The sequence below is a fragment of the Eulemur rufifrons genome, chromosome 6 (genome assembly GCF_041146395.1).
Source record: "Eulemur rufifrons isolate Redbay chromosome 6, OSU_ERuf_1, whole genome shotgun sequence".
In the NCBI taxonomy this organism is placed as follows: domain Eukaryota; kingdom Metazoa; phylum Chordata; class Mammalia; order Primates; family Lemuridae; genus Eulemur; species Eulemur rufifrons.
The window spans coordinates 77,521,375-77,547,057 of record NC_090988.1 but is presented as its reverse complement, the minus strand read 5'-3'; the positions used below and the strand labels follow the sequence as shown (position 1 = coordinate 77,547,057).

Sequence of the window (25,683 nt, the reverse complement as noted above, 5' to 3'; positions counted from 1 at the left end):
TTTTTAAAAATTAGCCAGGTGTGGTTGGATGTGCCTGTAGTACTAGCTACTCAAGAGGGTAAGGCAGAAGGGCAAATTTTTGAAGTAGTAAACTTAGAAGTCAGATAATTATATTTAGAAGTGAATGGCAATTGAAGTTTAATATTCCATAAAAGCAGACCATTTTACAATTTCAGAAATCTTTGTTGTGAAGGGGAGCAGAGGGAGATGACAAAGGTTTAAGGGAGGCCTTTTGTTACTGTGTGTATGTGAAAGAGGAGGCTAGAGGAGAATATAAAGGTACTGGAAAGAGATTCTAGATAATTTATAAAGAAAAGGACTTGAACGAGATGGAAGGAATGAAATCCAGAGCACAGGAGAGAGATCAGTATTTGAAAGAAGGAGGGATAGTTCAATGGCTAAAGGGTGTAGAAGAAAATAAAGGTTTTTTTCTTTCTTTCTGCCATTAAATCTTAGAATCCCTTAAGACCATTTTCTCTGGTGAAGTTGACCACCTGTTTATATGTTTATCCGCCATTTGGATAACCTCTTTTGTGAAGGTTCTACCCATGTCTTTGCTAATTTTTAAAATTTGAATTGTCTCTCTCTCCCCCATGGATTTGTAGTTCTTTTTATGTTTTGGGTAAGAGTCCATTTTCAAATAAATGCATTGAAAATATTTTCTATCAGTCTGTGGCTTGCCTTTTATTTCTGTCAAAGTATATTCCAACATATCAATTTTCTCTTTATGGCTAGTGCTTTATGGCTGTGTTTGCTTACTATAAGATTCTGAAGATGATCTCCATGTTTTCTTCTATAAGCCCTGCTGTTAAACATTTGCATCTGTACTCTGTTGGAGTTGTTTTTTTGTGTGTTTAGTGTGAGGCAAGGGTAAGGTGCATTTGTTTTTCCTATACAGGTATCCTATTCACCTAGCACCATTTATTGAAAAGACAGTTCTTTCCCTGCTGTTTTACATCACACTTTTTCAATTTAAAAAGTCACACATAAATTAGTTTTCTTTCTGGACCCTCTATTCTATTGGTTAGTGTGTGATTCTTCAGGATCTTCAGAGGGATGACTTCTTCCAGAATTTTAGCCGTCTGTACTGTGCTGTCCTCAAGTTAAATCAGTAAAAATAGAAAATTCACCCTGTGGCAATCCCTTTTTACAAGTTTGACTCCCCCTAAAAGTCTTTCTGTTTCTAATAAATCTGTAGAGCCTTCACATAATTGGTTTTTGTGTTTTGTTTAGAGATTATCGTTATCTATAGCAGGGTTAGTCTGTTATGAACTTTGCCATTCTGGAAGCAGCTGTTACTATCTTTTTAGTGACTATAGTGATTTCTCCTTTTATTTTATTGCTTATATTGATAATGAATGATTCTTTTTTTCATTGTTTTGCTAGGGATTTTTGTTTTCCATTAGTCTTTTTTTAAAAAAAATACCCCAATTTTGGCTTTGTTGATTTTTCTTGGTTTTATGTTTACTTTCTATTTCATCAATTATTGCTCTTATCTTTATTATTTCTCCTATACTCCTCAGTTTTGATTTGTTGAGGTTTTGATTTTTCCCCCCTTCTTGTAATAAAAGCTTGATTCATTGATTTTTTTGCCTTTCTTTTCTGCCTTTCTGTGTGTAGTTAAGGATGTAATTTTCTCTAAGCACTACTCTAGTTTCTTTCTATAACTTGACATTTTATGTTTTCATTATTATTTATTTCAAAATATTTTCTACTTTTTGTTTTGATTTTCTCTTTGGTCCATTGATTATTTAGGACAGTTTTGAGAGTGCTGAAATACTGACTTAATATTGCATGCCGGGGAAAGCAAGGGTAAGCTGGAATTGCCCAAGGCAAAGGAGTGCTTACATTCATCCTAATTTTAGTGGATTTTTAAGCATAAACAGAAGACTGGAGAGTTTAAATTAAAATTCAGAAAATCATTGAATGCTCATATTTTGTAATGCCCAGTGTAAATAGGGTAAATGTGTCAAACAATAAACATGTTTTGGTTCAAGAAGATTTGTCCAGTAAATATATCTATAAAAAAAGGCATTTACATATTAGTAAACACTAAAACAGTAAAGATTTTTAATGGTAAAACAAAAAAAATTCCAGAGCTAGAATGGTCCAGCATTTGTGAATATCTCAGGCTGGGACTGTCTTCATATTTGCATGTAGCCCAAATGAGGAATTAAATAACGGCTGACTGGCTCTCCTTTCACGTGTCAACTAGAGTCTCATAGGCATAAAGCTACTGTGATAATCTAAGCACGTGTGATGTTCTAATTATCGTGGACATTTCTGCTGAGATGGGATCAATTTCCCTTCAGTTTGAATAATTATGAGAGCCTAGGAATAGGCCAAATATTTTAAACTACTCCATATGAAGCTTCTTACACCACAACTACTGATTTAGCATGAAGGGCCCCACAGGCTTGTGAAGCTTCCCTCTGAAGAAATATGAAATTATTGGACCAATTGGTAGTGTTAGAAATTTATTGTTTTGACTGCTAAGAGTCTGGATATGAAGTATGTTTATGATCAGTCTCTTGCAGGATAAGATGAAAGTTAGAAATCCTAGCAAACATTTTTGTCATTAATTCAGAACCAAATTGGAGCCATCTATTACACAATTTAAAAAGATTTATTCATAGCTCTTGTTCTATATAATTATTCTACCTCTTTTTGAATTCTGTTTTCTTAAGAAACACTTTATTATTATTTTCAAATTTGATAGCATTAATTACATTCTCTTCCTTGAATTCTTTTATTTTATAATCTCTTTCATATCTGTGATCATATTTAGTTTCTCATTTATAATACTATATCTTTGAATTTTCTTTCAGTTCATGTTTTCTCTGTGATTAACATTGAAGGATTTTAAAAAAAAAATCTATTGTAGTGATATTTTCACAGAATGAGGTCCTAGATTTATGCATTTATTATTTTCATTTCTAAAGTAATTAATTTCTGTCTTTTTCTGAATTTATTCCTTCTTCCTGCTTCTCTGAGTGTCTTAGTCTATTCTGTACTGCTGTAACAGAATACCTGAGACTGGGTAATTTATAATGAACAGGAACTTACTACCTCATGGTTTGGGAGGCTGGGATGCCCAAGATTCAGGGGCTGGTGTCTGGTGAGGACATCCTTGCTGTATCATTCCATGACGGAAGGGCAAAGAGAAGGCCAGAGAAAGCAATATCGCACATTGGCAGCCTCAAGCCCTTTTTTAATTGGTGTTAATACATTCATGAGGATGGAGCCTTCATGATCTAAAAACCTTCCATTAGGCCCTACCTCCCGACACTGGTACTGGGGTTAGTTTCCAACACATGCATTTTGGGAGACACATTGAAACCATAGCACTTAGGTATGCTTTTTTACTATAGCACTTTTTAAAGCAATAATTAAAATATGGTTCCAGTAATCTGTTATGGTAATTTCCAGATGAGCCCTGTCCAATAGAACTTCCTGTGCTGATGGAAATGTTCTGCATCTACACTGTCCAGTACAATAGCCATTAAACACATGTGACCATTGAGCACTCATACGACTGAGGAACTGAATTTTTAATCTTATTTAATTTTAAATATTTATATTTAAACAGCTGTTTAAATTTTGCTAGTTGCTACTATATTAAATCACACAGTTCTAGATCAAGATTTTGCAAACTTTTTCTGTAAAAGACGAAATTGTAAATATTTTAGGCTTTGTGATCCATATGGTCTCTTTTGCTACTACTTAACTCTGCTGTTGCAGCACAGAAGCAACCACTGATAACAAATGTGTAAATGAATGAATATGACTTTGTACCAGTAAAACCTTATTTACTAACACAGCATCTGCTGGATTTGGCTCATGGACCCTAACTTGATAACTTCTGCTCCAGATCAAAAATGTACCTAGGAGTCTATGTTTTTTTGTTTCACTGGCTCTGTATTACCTAGGTCTTTTCAGGATCCTCCCTTTGGGGGTTGGGGATGTGTGTGTGTGTGTGTGTGTATGGGTGGGGGGGAAGATTTTTGAAGGGGACAGAAGAGTCTCTTTTCTTACCATTTTAGGGAGATTATTACCCCTTTGGGTTGCTTCTTTGTATTTCTTCAACTTTTCTTCCAGCTTTTCTGTTTTTTTGTGCATGGGTGAAGGTAGTGACAGTTTAAATTTTTTTAAACTCTGTTCTTTTAATTCTACTTTTTAAATTTTTTTTTATAATTTCTGTGAACCTTGTAGACAAGTATAATTCTACTCTTTCATATGCCTCTTGTTTTACAGATGTAGTATCTTTCCAATATCTCTGAAGATATTGGAATAGACTCTCTTTCCTTTTTTTTTCCCCTTCTTTAATTAACTCTGATTTCTCCAGGGTTAATTGTTCTGCTTGGTTGTTTTCATCATAGGTTGTCTCTTTCATGCTTGTCATTTCCTTAAATGTTGGTGATCCTTGGTTGTCCATTCGTGTTGGTAAATGAAGGACCAGTTGAATAATCTAGGTTATGGGGATGGGTTTTCTCTTCCTTTGTTTCGCCAACACATCTTTACCCTAAATGGAAAGAAGACCGATGGAGTTTCTTATAGGTTGGTAGGACTTATTTATTGGTATACTTTGCTTCAAAGTGTATAAGCAGGGTGCAAGCAGACAGGCCCAGGCCTTCTCTGGTAGCCAAATAAGGAGGACTGTATCCTAGCTTTCCAACCTTCATACTTTGGAGACCAAATTCCTCTCAGGCAGATTATACTTTCTTTTTATTTTTAAAGAAGTTAACCTCTGTTAACTGTTGATCTAGCCCAGAACCCCTTTGGAGCCACAGGAAGAAAAATCTTATCTTCCTGAAATATTCTCATGTGTTTTTACTTGGCTAGGGCTAGTCATACATTTTCTGGGACCAGATAGTAAATATTTTAGGTTTTGCAGGCAATACAATTTCTTTTGCAATTACTCAACTCTGCCATGGGAAAGCAGTCATAGATGATGTTAATAAATAAGCATGGCTGTGTCTTAATAGCTTTAATTATGGACACTGAAATTTGAATTTTTTTTCCTTTCAGTCATTTAAAAGTATAAAAACCAGTCTTACCATATAGACCATTACAAAAGCAGGTGGTGGGCCAAAAGATATGCCCTTTGAACCATAGTTTGCCAACCCATGTGGTGGATTGTTCTCTCTGCTCTTTTCTACCTATCACTATGGTTTCATATACCCTATCTTCCAGAAATTCTTCAAAATCTCTAGTGTGTTGATGGCTTTCACTCCTTTTCTTAGTGTTTCTTTCTATTTATTTTAAAAGATATTTAAACGATAAATAGAAATTTATTGTGATTGTTTATTAAACAAACAAGTGTTTCAGTGAAATTTTTGAAGGGAGTGGTGATAAAATTTCCCTGTCATTTTGAACCACAATCCCCTTTAGGCATGATATTTGAAAAAAAATAAAAATAAAAAAATAATTAGTAGAACTGAAATGTAAAGTTTCTTTAGTATCTCCACTCCTCTATCTATGGGATGTGTTAGTAATTAATTATGATAATAAGTAATGTTTTTGTTGAATACTTACTGTGGTCCATGTAATGTTTATAATGCTTTACATATATTATTTATTTTTTTTTATTTATTTATTTTTTTTTTGAGACAGAGTCTCACTCTGTTGCCCGGGCTAGAGTGAGTGCCGTGGCGTCAAGCCTAGCTCACAGCAACCTCAAACTCCTGGGCTCAAGCGATCCTCCTGTCTCAGCCTCTTGAGTAGCTGAGACTACAGGCATGCGCCACCATGCCCGGCTAATTTTTTCTATATATATTTTTAGCTGTCCACATAATTTCTTTCTATTTTTAGTAGAGATGGGGTCTCGCTCTTGCTCAGGCTGGTCTCGAACTCCTGAGCTCAAACGATCCGCCCACCTCGGCCTCCCAGAGTGCTAGGATTACAGGCGTGAGCCACCGCGCCCGGCCTACATATATTATTTAATCCTCACTGATTTTTATAGATGACTGAATTCAGAAATTAACTGAGTCACATAAAGGATAAGCAGCTTGCTCCATCTAGGTCACATAACTTGTAAGTAGTAGAGCTAGGGTTCTCAACGGAGCTAGCTTGTCTGACTTCACAATCCACACTCTTATCCACTATTTCCACTTGAGCCGAAACTCATTCCTAGTTTCCTCTTCAAGATAGCCATTTATGTAGCCAGTTTATGGCCATTATTAATAGTACAAAACATGAGGCATATTTGCCTTGCTAAAATGGGTTTATACTGAGAGTGATTAGAATGGTGAGGAAAAAGTGATGTGAAAACAATTGGGGTGGTAAATGGTACATATGTAACTCCGATGTGAAGATTCTGAGTTTCTTAAGACCTGTCCTAATTTTGTGGCAAAAAAACAATTAGACCTCTTTGTTTCTCTAGAGCATAGAAATTTCAATTTCAACCCAGAGGAAAGAAAAACTTTATAATAAGGTTATTCAGTGCTGAAACAGGAACTTTAAAGGCCATTTGGTATTTGGGTATTTTGTTTTTTTTTTTTTGACAGAGTCTCACCCTGTTGCCCTGGGTGGAATGCAGTGGCATCATCATAGCTCACTGCAACCTCAAACTCCTGGGCTGAAGTGATCCTCCTGCCTCAGCATCCCAAGTAGCTGGGACTACAGGTACGCACCACCACGCCTAGCTAATTTTTTGTATTTTTTTTTTTTTTGTAGCAACAGGGTCTCGCTCTTGTTCAGGCTAGTCTCGAATTTCTGACCTCCAGCCATCCTCCCACCTGGGCCTCTTAGAGTGGTAATGCTAGGATTCCAGGCATGAGCCACCTCGCCCTGCCCCATTTAATATTATTGTTTTTCTATTCATCAAAATGAAAGATTTGAGAATAATTTTATAATCCATTTGGTATTCTAGAGTTGAATTTAAAAAAAAAAAATCAAATCATGTTTCCTTTTTCTATGAACATTTCCTAAATCAACTCACATGAAAATTGATGAATTACTATTAATATCATATATGATGATCATTTTCCCTCACTGAGCATTGGAATATGTTCACTTTATTGCTTATCAGTAGCCCAGTCTTGATTCTCTTAAGTGTTTGTGTCAGTGCTCTAAGCCCTTTAAAAAAAGTTTTTGTGTTAAAATATATGTAACATAAAATTCACCATTTTAATCATTTTTAAGTGTACAGTTCAGTGGCATTAAGTATATTTAGAATGTGTAATCAGTGTCACTATTTCAAAAACTTTTTCAGAGTTTTCAAAACTCAGATACTTGTATGTCACTGAGACTTAGATACTTGTATGCCAATGTTTGTGACTCAAGGAGTAATTTTGACTTTCAAGTCATTTTATTTAAGAAATACATTTTGTAAGACTATAGCTACCATATGTTGTGATTCCTCTGATGGATCTGGGCAAAGTAAATTGTAAATCTTCTGGAAAGGATTCACCATTCTAGATACCATTAAGAACATTCATGATTCATAGGAGGAGGTCAAAATATTGACATTAATAGGAGTTCGGAAGGAGTTGATGTCAACCCTGATGTATGATTTTGAGGAGTTCAAGACTTTAGTGGAGGAAGTAATTGCAGATGTGGTAGAAGCAGCAAGAAAACTAGAAGTGGAGTCTGAAGATGTGATTGAATTGCTGCAATCTCATGATGACAATTTTATAGACCAGGAGTTGCTTCTTATGGTTAGCAAAGAATGTTTCTTGAAATGGATCCTACTCCTGGTGAAGATGATATAAACATTGTTGAAATGGCAGCAAAGGATTTAGAATATTTCATAGACTTACTTGATGAGGCATCGACAGAGTTTGAAAAGATTCACTCCAATTTGAAAGAAGTTCTGTGGGTAAAATGCTATTAAACAGCATCACATGCTATGGAGAAATCTTTTGTGAAAGGAAGAATCAATTGATGCAGCAGATTTCATTGTTGTCTTCTCTTGAAAAATTGCCACAGCCACCCCAGTCTTCAGCAACCACCACCCTGATCAGTCATTAGCTATTAATATCAACATCGAGGCAAGAACCTTCGCCAGCAAAGAAATTATGACTCGCTGAAGGCTCACGTGGTTGGTAGCATTTTTTTTAGCAATAAAATATTTTGAAATCTAAATATGTACAATGTTTTTTTAGACATAATGCTATTGCACACTTAGTAGACTATGGTATAGTATAAACATAACTTTTATATGCATTGGGAATCCAAAAACTTCATGTGACTCTCTATTGAGATAGTCGCTTTTTTTATAGTGGTCTAGAACTGAAGCCACAATAACTCTGAGGTATGCCTGTTTTTCTGCAAAAAAAAAAAAAAAAAAAAAAAACCCTTTTTGATTTTGATACAAATTGCATTGACTCTGTTGATCACTTTGGATAGTATTGTTACTTTGAGAATATTGTCTTCTAATTTATGAGTAGGATGTCCTTCCATTTTTTTTCTTTTAAAATTTCTTTCAGCAACGTTTTGTAGTTTCAGCATACTACTAGTCTTTCATCTTCTTGGTTAAGTTTATTCCTATATATTTTATACTTTTCAATGCTATTAATGGCATTATTTTTTAAAAAATTTTTTGGGGGATTTTTCATCGTTGGTGTTTAAAAACAAAACTGGTTTTTGTGTGTCTGTGTTATATTATGGAAATTTGGTGAATTTGTTTATTCTAACAGTTTTGTGGAATCTTTTGGATTTTCTGCATATAAGATCATGCTATCTGCAGACAGAGATAATGTTTCTTTGTCCTTTCCAACTTGGATGCCTTTATTTATTTTTCTTGCTTAATTGCTGTGGATAGAATGTTCAGTACTTTGTTGAATAGAAGTGGCAAAAGTGGCAAAATTTCCTGATTTGGGGGTCAAAGCTTTCAGTTTTTTACCCTTGAGTATAATGTCAGTTTGTATATTGTTTATTATGTTGAGGAAGTTTCGTTCTATTCCTAATTTGCTGAGTGTTTTCATTGTGAAAGGGTGTTGGATTTTGTCAAGTGCTTTTTCTGCATCTATTGAGATGGTCATGTATTTTTTTCCCTTCATTCTGTTAATGTGGTGTATTATATTGGTTGATTTTCTTATGTTGCAATGTCCTTATATTTTAGGAATAAATCCCACTTGGTCATGGTATATAATCCTTTTATATACTGCTGAATTTGGTTGGCTAATATTTTTCTGAGGACTTTTGCATCAATATTGATGAGGAATATTGGCCTGTAGTTTTCTTTTTTTGCAATGTCTTTTTTGGCTTTGGTATCAGGGTAATGCAGGCCTTACAGAATAAGTGAGGACACTGTCCCTTAATTTTATGGAAGAGTTTGAGACGGCTTCTTCTTAATTATTTTTTACCTGTTTGGTAGTATTTACCAGTAAAATCAACTGGTGTAGGAGTTTACTTTGTTGGGAGGCATTCATTCTTTTTTAATGAACACAGTACGGTATGTGCAAACAATTGCATATTATTTCCCTATGATATATGTTATAGCTGCAGTTTCATTTAATTCTAATGATAAACAAGATTAGGTCTATTAGTTTTCTAGGGCTACTGTAATAAATCATTACAAACTTACTGACTTAAAACAACAGAAATATATTATTTCACAATTGTGGAAATCAGAATTCCCAAATCAAGGTATTGGCAGAGCTTGTTCTTTCTGGAGGCTTTGAAGAAGAAACTGTCCCATCCTTCTACCCTAGCTCCTGGTGGTCGTTGGTAATCCTTAGTGTTCCTTGGGTGATAGGTGCATGACTGTGGTCTCTAGGTGTTCCATACTCATATTGCCTCCATCTCTGTGTGTCCTTTTCTGCCTTATAAGTACATTCTCATTAGATTTAGGGCCCACCTAACCCAATATGATCTCATCTTGACCCTTATTTTAATCACGTCTTCAAAGACCTGAAGTAAGTTCACATTGTAAGGTTGTAGGTGCATATGAATTTTAGGGGTGCACTTTTAGCCCACTACAGTTGACCGTTTAGGCCCCTAAAATTCACATCCATCTCACACACAAAATACATTCACCTCATTTCATTGTCCCCTAAATCATAACCCATTCTAGCATCAAATTTAAATCCAAAATCTCATCTAAATGTCATAAGCTAAAAATGTGCCAAATCTCTTCATCTAAGTCATCTAAATAGGTACAGTTGAGATTCTGAATATACAGTTGAGGTTCATTTTGGGGCAGAATTCTACTTCAGCTGTGGACCTGTGCAACCAGAAAGCAAATTATCTGTTTCTAAAATACAGTATTGGGACAGGCATTCCCATTCCCATTGGGAGAAATTGAAAAGAATAAAGGGCTTCCTATTGGCCCTAAATCCAGCAGGGCAAATTTCATTTGCTTTTAAGGCCTGGGAATAATTCTCTGAGATTTGATGCTCTGTCCTCTAGGCTCCTAGGCATGTCCCTGCCCTTTGAGCCAGGACTGTGGCACCACCCTCTCTGTTCTCTACCTCTGCATCCATGGCTCTTCTCTTGGAGTCATTTTTCTTGAAGAGTAGCACATGTTTGCAGCTGAACAACTCTATTAGCTCATTTCCTGCTTGTAGAATTTTGAGAGTACAACAACTTTCATTTCATCTAGTCTCTGTTTCTTTTAGTCTAAGGTGGCAATGTATCTGCTGATATAACATTCTCAAAAGTCTTGTGGGTCTCCTATGTATGTAAAGGAGATCCTTGCCATTAGACAAGAGAGTTCTTCACAGATCCTTCCTGGATAACCTCTATACCTGGCTTCTGCTGAGATGGTTGATTGTGTCCATTAGTCACACACCTAATCTCTTCAGAAAAGGTTTTCAGCCACCCCGTTGCCGCTTCTCCAGAGTATGCTTTAGCATCTTTTGCAGTTTAGATAGGCTGAGAATTTTCCAAATTATCAGGTGCTGGTTATTTGTTGCTTAATAGTTTCTTACTCAATTTATCTCTTTTCTCTCACATTTTACTGTAAGTGGCAAGGAGAAACCAGTCTACACCTTCAACACTTTGCCTGGAAATCTCTTCAACTACATATACAAGTTCAACTTTTACCAAGTTTTACTTTTCACCCCACAGTAGAACATATTTCAGTCACGTTTTCTGCCACTTTACAGCAAGCGTTTCCTTTTCTCTGCTATCCAATATCATATTCTCCATTTCCTTTTTGAGACCTCATCAGAAGCCCCTTTAATGTTCGTATATCTACCAACATTCTATTACGATACATGTGTTCTTTAAGGTGATAGAAATTTTCTCTGCCATCCTCTTTACTTCCTTGTGAGCCCTCATCAGAATTCTCTTAACATCTCGTTTTCTACCATAATCTCTCAAGGCAATCTAGGCTGTTTCTATTTTAGATATTTATTACAGCAGCACTCTACTTTTTGATACCAAAATCTGTTATTAGTTCCCTAGAACTGCCATAACAAATTACCAAAAACTTGGTGGCTTAGCACAACAGAAATTTATTTTTTCACAGTTTTGGAGGTCAAAAATCCAAAATTAAGATTAAGTAGGGTCATGTTTGTTCTGAAGACTTTAGGGGAGAATCCTACCTTGCCTCTTTCAGCTTCTGTTAGCTTCTATTGTTCCTTGGCTTGTGGCAGCATAACTCTAATCTGTCTTCATTTTCACATTGTCTTCTCTGTTTCTCTGTCTGTGCTTTTCTGTCTTTAATGTCATTCTCGTTGGATTTAGAGCCCTTTCTAATCTACTATGATCTCATGTTGGGTCTTACCTTAATTACATCTGCAAAGACCGTATTTCTAAATAAGGTCATGTTCTTGTTCTTGTTCTTGTTCTTGTTCTTTTCTTTTCTTTTTCTTTTTCTTTTCCGTTCCCCTTCCCGTTCCCCTCCCCCTCCCCTTCCCTCTCCTCCCCTCTCCTCCCCTCCCTTCTTCTTTTCTTTCTTCTTAGGGTCTCACTGTTTTGCCCAGGCTGTCCCAAACTCTTGAGCTTAAGCAGTCCTCCTGCCTCAGCCTCCCAACTAGCTGGACTTAGAGGCATGTGCCACTGCACCCAGCAAGGTCTCTTCTGATGTTCAAGGTTGACATAAATTTGCGTGGGAGGGAGGAAGACTTTCAACCTACTACCGTCTGTCTCTTTTTAGGTAATTATAAATGGTCTTGTATAATCTGTTTATAAATTTGAAAAATTTCAAAGGCCGTGAAAAATTATTTCCTTACGAAATTATTTCACAACATAACACCCTTAATGTTAATGTTCATATTAGAGATTACTGAATTAGGAAAATCACTTTTCTCCTTAGACTTTGTAACATATATTAGAAGTAGGGGGGTTATTTAATGTACCTTTACTTTTTAATGGGGATAGTGCACACAAGTGCATGTACACACACCCACGTGAATACACGGCACTAAAGTTCTATTGACTTTACTTAATATTTATTCATACCAATGTAATAAGATCCTAGATTACCTCTTTATTGGAATGTTGGTGGTCTCCAATTGATTGGAATGAGTACTTGAGATTAGATTTCCTTGAGATTTTTGCATGTTTCAAGATGAACTCTAAAATGTTTAGTGAGTTCTTTAAATATTTAAATAACTCAGGGGAAAAATATTTTTATGAATAACAAATCAAATTTAAGCATATTTAGTTGAGTTTCAGTCATGTGAGATTGTTAAGATCAAGCATGGTGCCTCTAAATGGAGGAAAGCAGACTTGTTACAGAGAAAAGGAAAAAAAGTAGGATCATAAAGGGAAGAGGTAGAATAAAACGAAAATTGGGGGTGATACAGAAATGTATTATTAATACAAAAGAGACGGAAGATAACAGAAATGAGGAATTATCAGAAAAGTGAAATGTCTAAAAAACAAGGGCAAGAGATAGCATAAGAGGAAGACTAAGGAGAGCAAAAGATGAGAAATAATGCAATGAATAGCTTACTGTCAAAAGGATAAAGATTAATATACAAATTTCTTTCACCTTCAGTCAAATTATTGGAGGGTAACCATAGTCTTCATATCATTTGCTCAAGTCAAGCTGTTTGTATCATTTTGTCGGAAAATAGTAGAAATCATTTTACATATTGTTCACTAAATTTCAGGCAAATATTATTTATATATTAATAATATATTGATATGAAATTTTGTATATTATATATGGTATATATAATTATATATTTAAAGGTAAATATTTGTATATTCTCTTCAAGGCAGTAATTTTGTTTTTGATGTAGACACTGAAAAGTCACATGCAAACCCATACAAAGTAAACTGTTTTAACATTTCAAATAAAAGTGGTGATAAAACATTTTTAATCCTCAGTTATAAGAACTGACATAGAATTATACGTGAATATGAATGAGGCAGATTTTAACATCCATCTCAGTAACATAATATATTGTTTTGCTTTTGTCATATTATTACTAGTGATGAGGTTTTTCTACACTATCATATGCTTTCCTCATATTCAGTAAATATCTGACTAATCAGTCTTATACACCAGCATTATAAACTACTTTTCTACTGCTTTTTCATTCTTAAAATTAACCTTAAATATTCAAACTGACCTGTAGAAGTGAATGTTTGTATCCTCTCTATTGCTTGCAATTTGTCAAGATGTAGAAGAGTTTGATGTATCAGAACTGTATATGGTTGCTTTATCAAGTCCTTTAATTTCTTGACCACAGTTCTCTCTAGGTTGATATGTCATAACCTAATTACTTTCTTCTTCTACTTAAATCCTCCAGTGGATAAAGGACTTTAATATGCTCGAGTTTTTTAGATCATTGTATCCAAAGTGTCATTGAATATCTGAATTTGAAATCCTGTTGACCCACTAAGAGGAAATGAATCTTTACAACTGAGAGACATTTAGTCACATTATATAGTAATTCAACTCAAGATGGGTGAGAAAAGCCTTCACTTAATATAATTTTGATTTCCTGCTTTAGGAATCCTGAAATCATGGATCACCCACATATGCTTTGAGACATGCTTTAGATTTTTTTTCTTGAAGCCCTGCAACTTCCCTAAAAATTGAATGTATTATAGAACAGACCTATGGTAAGTGGGCTTTTTCCTCCTTTTTCTTCTGTCCGTTTCATGTTCATGTTAAGTCCTATGACTGTTGCAATGCTGCTCCCTGCTGGACACAGTGCAATTTCTAAAGCTGGCACTTAATAGATGGGCAAATAACTGGTTAGCTGGACCCACTGAGGGAAATCCCTGGCTGCAATCACAAAAAACCAACAGTAGGCAACAAAAGCAACTATTATCATAATGCTGCTATACCATTGCCATCATGTTGCTATCTGGAGCCTGATGAAAGTCTTTCTTCTAAATTTCATTTTCTACTTCCTATTTAGTGGCATCTAAAAGTTATAACAAACATACTTTGAAGGATGATTGTAGGTGGTAGACCTCTTAGGATTTCCTAAATTGTGTATGTGTATTTTGTACTGTCAGTCAGTTTACTCTTATTATTGTATCTTTTATAATAATTTCAATTCCCTATAGTTTGGTTTTTCCAAAGGAAATATTTAAAACCACTCTAGTATAATTTACATGAGACATTGTTGGATATATTTTGAATGAATCACCCTATGTTACATTTTATACGGTGGACTTTAAATGTGACTTGTTTTGTGTATCTATCCTATAATCCAGCTATCATTTTTTTTAGTATGCATTGTGAACCATACTTAAACAGAGTGACACTGGGTGGACTTCAACTGTGGTGTCTGTGACCTTATCTGTATGGTTTCTCACATTGTATGTGTACACAGGTACTTCCAAAATTGTTTTAAAATGTGTGAGAGTTAAAATTGTGTTTCTTCCTGCCTTTGAGCTAAAATATTCTCATTTTTAGAATGTTGCATGTGTAAAATTATTACCTGGGTATCATTTGGAAGTTTTTTTAAGTGAGCATACATTTTCTTGAAAAGAAAAAAAAGTGACAGAAACAACATTGAGTGTCCAAGCAGGGATCTAGCAGGATAACTGATCTAATACTTTTTAAAGGCCTGTTGTTTTTGGTTTTTGGTTTTGTAGCCATCGGGAAAGCCTGTGACATCCACACTTAATTAGGATTGTGGGCAATTAGGCATAGTAACTTATTTCTTTATTATTAAAATATTACATAAATATGAAATGTAGGCCAAGAAAATAAAATTGTTAGCAAAAAGAGGAACCTTCTCTTCCTTCTCTATAAAAATATATTAGTATTACTTCAGAAAATATATAATTTTTTGTTGTAAAATGTAACATGACATAGAAACATAAATGTATAATACAATGAATAATTACATATTAAATGCAAACATCCATGTAACCACAGAGCATTATTCTCTATTTAATTTTGTCACTTTTATGTGTATTGTTAACCATGTGGATTCTTTCCTCCTTTATTCAACATTATGTTGAGTGCCCATGTAGTTTCATACAGCTTTATTTCATTTGTTTTCATCATTGTATATTATTCCTTTGAAATAAATATGGCAGAATTTATTCATCCATTCTACCATTAGTGGATGTTTGGGCTGTTTCTGGTGTTTGGTTATGATATACAACATTGTTATGAATGTTTTTTTACAAATATCCTGGTTATATATCATGTGTTTTTTTAAATCTGTCTGGTGACAAGTAATTTATTTTCAGGTTAGAAAATATTTAATATCAAGATAATTGATTATAGTGGTATTTTAAATGACTACATGAGAAATTTTTTATATCTTGACAGTACCAAATATTACATGTTGGAAAAGATTCTGAAGTGATTATAATTTCTTTTCCTGTAGGCCTTAAATATAGAGTAAAGTGACATACAGTTTGAGATAGTTTAACATAGCGGTCCCCAACCTTTTGGGTACCAGGGATGGATTTCATGGAAGACAATTTTTCCAAGGACTGGAACGGGGAGGATGGCGGCTGGGGAAGGGGTTGGGGACAGGTGGCGGGGGGCGGGGGCGTGGGGGAGGTGGAGCAGAGCGGAGGCAGAGCTCAGGCAGTGTTGCAGGGTCCTGTTTTCCTAACAGGCCGCTGACCAGTACTGGGCTGCAGCCTGGGGGTTGGGGACCGCAGTTTTACACATTGACTGCCACACTAGATAAAAAAAATGTTTTCCTTGGGGCCACACACAGTGTTTTATTATGAAAATAGAATAAAAACTTCAAAAACAAACAATCCTTTCTAATTTAATGAAAAATTTGTTATCTTTTATTTTCTGTGCATGAGTTATGTGCAACTTGAAAAATAGTTCACGTGGCTCCTAAGGTAAAGAGAAGTATGAATTACATATGCTTCACAAGGCCTCAGGGCTCAAAACTAGGATGTGTAAATACAATTCATGTGGCAGTTAATGTGTTAAATATACAACACATATGGATCAATCTAAATATAGATGTAGAGGACCTAATGAAGTAACTCTTTGTTTCACTTTATTAGCACACTCATTCTGTTTACTAACATGTCATACTTTCTATAACTCCTTCAATTTACTGATGAAGAAACTAAGGCTGGCTAGAGAGATTGAGTCACTTGAACAAGGTCATTTAGCAAGTTGGAGCTAGAAACCAGACCAACCTGTCTACTTGGCAGTCGCAACTTAAAGTAAACAAAGTGAAATCAGGACATTTTATTGGGCGTTTCCAATCATTTAAGTGGAAATTTGTCTGAATAGCTTTCAGAAATTAACATATATTCTTTTGGCTATTAACCAGGAACTGGCTTAGCATAGGAAGTTATTTGTTTAAAACCACCAAAGTGTTATTGTACGTTATCACAGCTCATCTTTCAAAAGGCTGCCATAGTATATTCTAATTTTAAAGTGAGAAATTTTAATTTGAGAACTTCCTCATTCACTGGAAAAATTTACATCTCTCTTCTCTTAAACAGAATAAATTTTAGGGTTTTTTTTTTTTTTTTTTGACAAGAGTCTTACTCTGTCTCCCAGGCTAGAGTGCAGTGGCATCATCATATTAATAGCTCACTGCAGCCTCAAACTCCTGGGCTTAAGCAATCCTCCTGCCTCAGCCTCCTGAGTACAGGCACTAAAAGTACATGCCACCACTCCTGGCTAATTTTTTCTATTTTTGGTAGAGACAAGGTCTCTGCTCTTGCTCAAGCTGGTCTCAAACTCCTGACCTCAAGGGATCCTCCCACTTGGGCCTCTCAGAGTGATAGGATTACAGGCACGAGCCACCATGCCTGGCCCATGTTTTTTTTTTTAATGGCTCAGAATTGCCATTGTAAACATGAATTTTACTTTGGTGTCAGTAACTAGTCTAACCACTTTGTTTCAGGGTATTGAGATCTTCTCACAACTGATTTCTGTATGACAAAAAGGCAATACAGATTGTATATATATACTAATGTATCCTTATTTGGGAAATAAAAATGATCATTTACATGTTTTCTAACAAAACAGTTATAGTCATATTGAAACTGGATTTACTAAAGGATTCCTTCAAATAGGAAGTGCAGTGGACTTAAGTGTTTTTTTTCTAATTATTAAATATTTGTTAGAATGGGCATTGGAATTAAAATAGTATATTGGGTGCCTGCCTATTGAAAATGGCAGGCATAAAGATTAAATCACCTTTGAAATTATAGCTTTTAAAGAAAAATTTTGTAAAAGTAACACAAATTACATATGTTTCATGATTTCATAAAAAATTTAAGTGTTTCAGGAAAAACATTCATTTAAAAGTGAATTGCAACCATGTGATGTAGCTCATGCCTGTAATCCTAGCACTTTGGGAGGCTGAGGCAGGAGGATTGCTTGAGGCCAGGAGTTTGAGACCAGCCTGGGCTCACTTAGTGAGACCCTGTCTCTAAAAAAAAAATAGAAAAATTAGCTGGGCATGATGTCGCATTCCTGTAGTCCCAGCCACTCTGGAGGCTGAGGCAAGAAGATTACTTGAGCTCTGGAGTTTGAGGTTGCAGTGAGCTATGATGATGGCAGTGCACTCTAGCCTAGGCAACAGAGTGAGGACTTGTTTCAAAATAAATAAATAAATAAATAAAAGGAAAAAAGTAAAGTACCTTTGCCTGCTTACCCTACTTACTGCTAATTATAAACTATTAAATGTGAATTAAAAAAAATATTGGAGTTGAGAATATATTCGCCTTTAGATCACAGAAGATATTGGGAAGACAAATAGTTGTTATTGCAGCACATTTAGTCATCAGTATGAGGATTTACTGTGTCAATGAGTTTTTTTAATTTGAAAGTTTATTTGCTTTTAAGCTTACCAAGTCAAGTTTTAAGGCAACAAATTTTACATTTGCATTTGGGAAAAAGTAAACAAGAGCTTCATGTAGTTAATTGCAGTGAGCACATCTTTGAAAATTGCCTTATGGACAAAGTTTTTTAGAGGCTCAAAAAGAGGAATAGCATTTTCTGGAATGAATTTGAGATGCTTGTGTGGTGGAAGTGAAAATGATGAAACTCCACAGAAGGCCAATTTTCAATTTCTAGAAAAAGAGCAATGCATTCACCTGTTGTCACAATACTGATTCTGGGAATTTATTACAGAAATTCTTATGTACTTACAAAATAATGTGTGTAGGAATTTTCATTGTAGCTTTGTTTGTGGTAGCATAAGATTAGAAATCCCTTAATGTCTATCAGTAGGGTGCTGGTTGAATGAACTGTACATATCTATACAATGGAATACTCTATAGCTGTTAAAAAAAAAGATGTTTTCTATATGCAGATTTGGAAAGTTTTCCCCACATATGTTATTTGGAAAAAGCATTCAAAATAGAATGTATGGTAAACTACATTTTGTGTAAGGGGGGAGAAAAATAAAGGGAGAGGAGAATAAAATTACATATTCATATTTGCTCATATTAATATTTACATGAATAAAATCTGGAAGAGTATACAAAATCTAAATCCTGTCTGAGGGTGGGGAGGAAAGCAGGGTAGATGGGAATTTTTACTGTATATCTTTTAGATTAGTTTTAACTTTTGAATATGGAAATATGTTACTAGTTAAGAACAATTTTGTTTTTATTTGTAAACCAGATGAGAGTAAAGGGTGTAAGCCTGCTATTTTTACCATACAATTAGTCATTTTTATTCTTTTATCCCTAGAGCATGTCAGATAATGAGCAGTAGATCATCTTTCTTAGCTTATTTCTTTAAATAAGCATCTTAAGATTCTTACAGCATCTTTTCAATATGAGAAAAAATGTATTGTAAAATCATATATTGATTCCAGTATAGAAATAAGGGAAAATATTTAAGTGGGAGATATGAGATGTATAGTTTAGTTCATTATCAGATAATCATGAAGTTTCATTTAATTTGTGTGATATTCATATTAAAGAGTAATTTTTCTTTAACTTCATTGAAAAAATAAAATGAACCTTTTTAAGGAATATCTATTAAGTAATAAGCTTTTATGATTAATAAACAAAAGCTTATAAAATTTGGGGGCAAGGGAGAAAATGGCAAGCACCTACTCTTTATATTGCCGTATCTTCTGTACTACTTTAGTTTTCCACATAAAAGCAAATTTTCAGTCCTGAGATTGTTTTAAAAGCTCTGTTAGAATAGTAGCAGCAGTTGTTCTCAGCACAAAGACTAGATATCCCTGAAAATATGATTGGGAGGCAGGGGGAGATAATAGGGTAAATGACTGTTCTCCATTTATAAGAGTCCAGGAACTTAGCTGTAGAGTTGAAAATGTGATTACTCAAATAGATATTATAAGAACTCTCAGTTACACATCTTAGTTGTTCCTAAAGTTCTTATGACAAGGATTTTGACTACCTTTGTATATCTGTGTATTTGTGTGTAAAACTGCTTTCTGTAAAGAAAGCTACAGATAGAGAAAAGGCACATATTGTGTAAGTAGATGGCTTAATGAATTTTTCATAAATCAAATACATCCATGTAACCAGCACCCAGATAAAGAAAAAGAACGTTATCAGTACTCCAGAAGATACCTCCATGCTCCCTTCCAGTCACTATTTCCCTTCCCCTACAGGGATAACCACTACCCTGACTTTTAATAAAAGATTAGTTTTGCTCGTTTTTGTATTTTTATACAGAATTATATAGTATAATTTTTTTGTCTGATTTTTTTTGTTCAACAGTTTATCTTCAGATTCATCCACATTGTTGCATGTAACTACATGTTGCCTGTATTTTGTTCTTTTTCATTGCTGCAGGTAGTTGTCATTATATCACAACTACTATTTATCCATTTTACTGGTGGACATTTGGATGGTTACTATATAATGCTATTATCAACATTCTAGTACATATCTCTTGAATAATATATGTACATGTTTCTTTTGGTGATATGTCCAGGAGCAAAATTACTGGATCTTGTGTATTAATATATATATATGTCCAGCTTTAATCAATACTGCCAGTTTTCTAAAATTGTTGTGCCAGGTTACATTTATAGTATGTGAGAGTTCTAGTTGCTCCATGTGTTTGGCACTACTCAGGTCTTTTTTTCTTTTCATTTTTCCTATTCTAGTGATAATCCATTATGGTTTTACTTTGTCGTTCTCTGATGATTAATGAAGTTGAGTACCTTTTCATATGTATATTGGCTATTTGGTTATTCTCTTTTGTGAAGTGCCTGTTCACCTCTTTTGCCCACTTTTCTATTAGATTGTCATTTTCTTTGATTTGTAGGGGTTTTTTTTAATATATATACAGAATATGAGTCCTTTGTTGAAGACAGGTATTAAAACTATTTCTCCCACTCTGACATTTGTCTTTTCACTCTCTTAATAGTGCTTTTGCTGAACAGAAGTTTATAATTTTAAAGTAGTTTAGTTTATCATTTATGTCTAGTGTTTTTTACTTCTTGTTTAAGAAATATTTGTCTACTTCAAGGAGACTTTATCTTCTAAGTTTTTCTCTAAAAGTGTTTTTGTTTTATCTCTTGGATTTATAATTTTAGCCTGCAATTTTTATGTTAGGCAGTTATGCAGTGCTTTTTGGACTCAAGAATCTATATTTGGAGACAGAGAAAAAGGAGGTGAACTTAGGTAATGACCATGATTATATTCTTCCTATAAAATACCCTCTTAAGGAAACAGTGTGTTTATTCATGTTTACTTTATGTGCAGCTTTAATGTACTACTTTATTTGTTTGCCTTTGAGGAGAGTCTACTAGAGTATTCAGGGAGGAATTTCTGGGGTGACAAAATAAATTATTTAACATTTTTATCGATAGTAGTGTTCATAAATATGTTTATTCATGAAATACAAAATTTTGCAAAGTATTCACAGACACAATCCCAGTTACCTCATTCTGGCATAATTTACTCTGTTAAAGCTTAGGATATTAAGTAAACATTTTCTTCAATTGAGGGAAAAATTAAGTTTTAACTTTTGTCACCAGAGCAATGTAAAATGCTAGCTATTTGAAATTATTTTTTATAAACTTTTAAAATATTATTTTAAGTAGGATTTCTTGTAGTCATCCATTTATGTGCAAGTTATGAACACTTATGAAGCCTTCAATTATACTTTTTATTGTTCAGAAATATTTTCACTATATGTTCTGATTATGGGCTTTTATTTATATTGTAGAAAAGTGTTTCAGTATACTCTGATATTTTGTTTTTATGTTGTCAGTAATGTATATTATTAACTTCATGATTATTGTATTACTTAATTTTATATTTATATTTCATAATGAGAATAATTGCCTATTTAAAAATGTATTTTGTCTGAACACGGTGCTGAAATTAAAGAAAGGTGATTGTACTTGACTCTTCACTAAGCATTTAGATATTTTTCACTTGTCAACTACATTTTTTAGTTTAAAGCATCAAATTAAATATTATTTTATCCTGGCTTTTATTTTAATTCATGCATTTAAAAACTGAAATTCAGATAAAAGATAGTTTCAAAATAAATTCAGTATATTATTTATGAGTGGAGCAACACATTAGCATTGGGTTCACAATAGATCATATCGCTTTTATTCCATCTTACAAGCTTAGCAGCACAAACAGAATAATCAACATATTATTTGGCTGTCATCTGCTGAACAGAAACCAGAGATCACAAGGAGGTTTTCCCTAGCTGTGGTGATGGCCTTTTTGTTCCAAGCCCCCATCTGGGAGGGCCATGGTGTGTTATCATATGGAACGCGGGGTTTTCTGTAATCTGCTTAGCTGCACTGCAGTTTGAATCTTCATTCCATGTTTGTGTAATTTATAATTTTAATGAGACCATGGCTCTTGTGGGCTTTGAAATATATTAAAAGCTCTTTTGTGCATATGCTTTTGTTCTTGCTTAATAGGCTCAGTGTATTTAAAACTGATGAATTTTTATTCATGAATTTGGATGTCTGGAGATTAACTCAGACTGAATATCATTGCACTCATCTATTGATGGTTAGAAAGTTTTTTTGTTATTGTTATTATTTTGTTGTGTGTGTATGTGTGTCAATGTCTGTGTGATTTTTGTAATCAGAAAAGGAATAAACCTATATAATTTTAACAGGCTAGCAAAAAGTGGTATCATTAGGTCATAAAATTGATTTGTTTTATTAATCTAATTTATTGATACTCATATTTCATCTTTAGTGTTTAGATAAATATTATAAATAAATAATTATGCAAAAGCAACTTTTAAATGAGTTAATACCTTAAGTACTTTTGTTTATATTAAAATCATATTCCAATATGTGACAAAGATAACTTTGTTTTTTAATTGTATAATATCAGTTGTCTGTGGTCATTCTAAATGAATCGTTATGTTTCTTAAATTATTTTCAGTTTTACTTATTTCTATAAAACCCTTTTTGTTGAAGGATTTTTTAAAAACTTCATTGATCAATGTGATGAAAAGAAAAATGGAAAAGCAGCTTACTAGTAATTTATAATATCGATTTTTTTTAAGTTTGCTAACATTCTGAAATATACTAAATGCTTCCAATTTCTAGTTATTACTTAAATGTATTTTAAAAGTTTGAATATAAACAATTATATAGCACCATAGAAAAAAATCATGGCCCTTTCTAGAACCAAACATGTTTTTGAAGTTGCCATCTATTGAGCTCAATGACAGGGTAAGACACAGACCTCACTGGTCTTTTCTAAAGTTACTAAAGAGATGATTCTTTTTAAAAGCTATTATTTACTGGACTAAAGCATTTTGTAACTACTTAATATGTATCATATCATTCTGTTTCGGTAGATGATGGTCAAAAATTTGGCAGGTCCCTCTTCTCCCACCACTATCCTTAAAACTAGAAATATGAAATAGAAGCCAAAATGATAGGATTTTATACTTTTTTTACTAAGCTTATCTAACACTGGAATGTTTATCCTTCTGTCATTAACCCTCTGCTTCAATATTTTTATTAGTTGCACAATTTCATTTAGCTTAGGAATATATTATTGAAAAATGTATGACCTGCTAAAGTGGTGCTGTCTAATAGGAATATTGTGTGAATCACATATGTATTTATTTAACCGACTATATCCAAAATATTACCTTTCAGCATGTATAAAATGTATAAAATATAAAAATTAACATAAAATTAAAATTAAAATATTTTACTTTCCCTTTCTTAAAAGAAGGGTATTCAAAGTCCAATGTGTATTTTATACTTATAGTACATCTCAATTTGCAGTAGTCATATTTCAAGTGCTTAGTAGCCACAGGGGGCTAGTGCCTACCTTATTGGACAGTGTAGCTCTAGAGTACTGCACAATCATAACAAAAATATGTATGTTTTGCATTCCTCATTGTTTTTTATAGTATCCTACTCAAGGTAACCAAAGAATAACATTCATATGCTATGCAATTCAAATTACACAGTGTTTTTTATAACTCTACCTCTGGTACCATTAGTATACATCTGTCTGTTCAATACATAAAATCAGAATTGTGTCACCTGACTTCTGAGTATCTATCTGATATTATATGCTTAAGGATATTGTGAGAATGAGGAGGTAATGACTAATGTAATATAATGTTCCTCAAAAATTGTGGGCAAATCAAACTTGTCAAATACCCATATTTCAAATACACTGAGAAGCTTAGTTTTGCCAGAATCCCATGGAAAGTCTTAATACTTTTTAAAAAAAATAAAGCTGAAAATTCCTTCTCTTCACATCCTTAGAGTTTTCTGGACAAGTGTTTGTGTAAATGTATATGAATCTCTCTTTTCATATGTTTGCTTAGAGCTAGTATAGCTGTAAACTTCATGAGAGGAAAAAAGCTGATCATAAAATACTGTTTTCTAAATTTCTTTAGGATTCTATACATTTAAAATGTTCTGTATACATTCAAATATGAGGATAGATTATTTCACTGATAAATATTTTTAAAACATATAGTTAAGAATTACAAAACCTTGAATTACAATTGATTTGCATTGATTCAAATATTTTAAAGTATAGTTATAAAATGATCAAGAAGATTTATATAAAATACAGCAGGTGTACCTGTCTTATAAAATGAAAGCCAGATGTAATTGACCTTCTTGCTCAAGTATGATGTAGAGAAAATCGATCTCTGAATTTTTCACATTTTCTAAATTTGAGGGATATGACCTAATTTTTATGTAATCTAATTTCCGGGAGTTATTAGTGAATACCTGTTGTATTCTTTGACTTACTTAAATTTTTATTGACTACTCCCTGTGACTTCTGCATTTAAAGTGTTGGCAGAAAATGTTAAACTATTCTTTAAACAATACCTCTAGGTTCTTGGAGATGATAAATCTGTCCATTGATTTCCTAATTTTATTATGTACACAGTCAATTGTAATCCAAGATTACAGCAAACAAGATGTTAATTTCTAGACATAATCTATGTACATTTCAATTACAGAGCATGATTGTTATAGAAGCACAGAATAAAAAGGAATAACATTTGTGCTATCCTCACAGGAGCTGTCAATAAAAGATGTAATAGGGGATTTAGGAATCTGGAAATGGCCAACTAATTTATGTGAATCTATTTTATTTCAGCTAGAAAGACCAAGCTCTTTTTCAGTCTGCACTGCATATTGCAGAGCACAGGCTGTCTATACAAAACCAGGCGGCTGCATATGGATAGTCCCTTGATATCATTCACTTGCTGTGTAATCTTATTATGCAAAGTTCTAATCTTCACCTAGAATGAATGCCTCTGGGTCAGAATATAGTCATATCAGGGTTTTTGAGGTCATGTTTTGTGATCCTTAGCTTATTCTTCTAAGTAGGGCTGGGATTTAAAGGGTATTCCCCAGACACTAGCAGAGATAGACAGCAGAACCTGCTGCCTTTTTGGAAGACAAGACCAACATGAGGTCCCTGGTAGGATTAAACTTGATTTGTAGCTGTAGGATTTTTTAACAGATGTATTATTGGACAGGGAATAGGGGGCCACCAGCACAGCAAAATTGAATCACGACTGGCATTCTCAGGGAGTTTGCTGCCTGCTAAAACAGCAGCTGCATGTGGATTTGACTTCTTTCAGGTGAAGCGACTTCCAGTCATTTGGAAAGGATGGGATGAAAAGGAACCTTGGTGATAATTTTGATGTCTGCAAGATTTAGTACCAGTGTAATGGGATTATCGGTAACACCTTCACTGCAGAAAAAGCCACCTGGCGCTATAACTGGCAGCATCTGAGAACTAATCCTTTCCCATCTCTTGGATGTCATTCATGAAGCTCAAAGCTATTTCTACCCTGCTAACTGTGATTAATTTTATAAACAACAACTAAAAATCAGGTGATCAATGAAAGAATATGCTTTTTATTAATTATAATATGTTGCCTTATTTTAAGCTATATGACTT

At 33.9% G+C, this 25,683-nt stretch overlaps 1 protein-coding gene across 4 annotated transcripts in view; it reads left to right on the top strand.

The window, feature by feature from the left end:
• IMMP1L (inner mitochondrial membrane peptidase subunit 1) overlaps window positions 1-25,683 on the top strand; it is a 65,980-nt gene that overhangs the window by 8,340 nt on the left and 31,957 nt on the right. For 2 of the 4 annotated variants that reach the window (XM_069469767.1, XM_069469765.1), the window contains exons 2-3: window positions 6,507-6,624; window positions 13,857-13,968. The exons of 1 other annotated variant lie outside the window; for it this stretch is intronic. The gene's annotated coding sequence lies outside the window, so the exon portion shown is untranslated. The remainder of the gene's footprint in view (window positions 1-6,506; window positions 6,625-13,856; window positions 13,969-25,683) is intronic. One more of the 4 variants, XM_069469766.1, reaches the window with a different exon arrangement.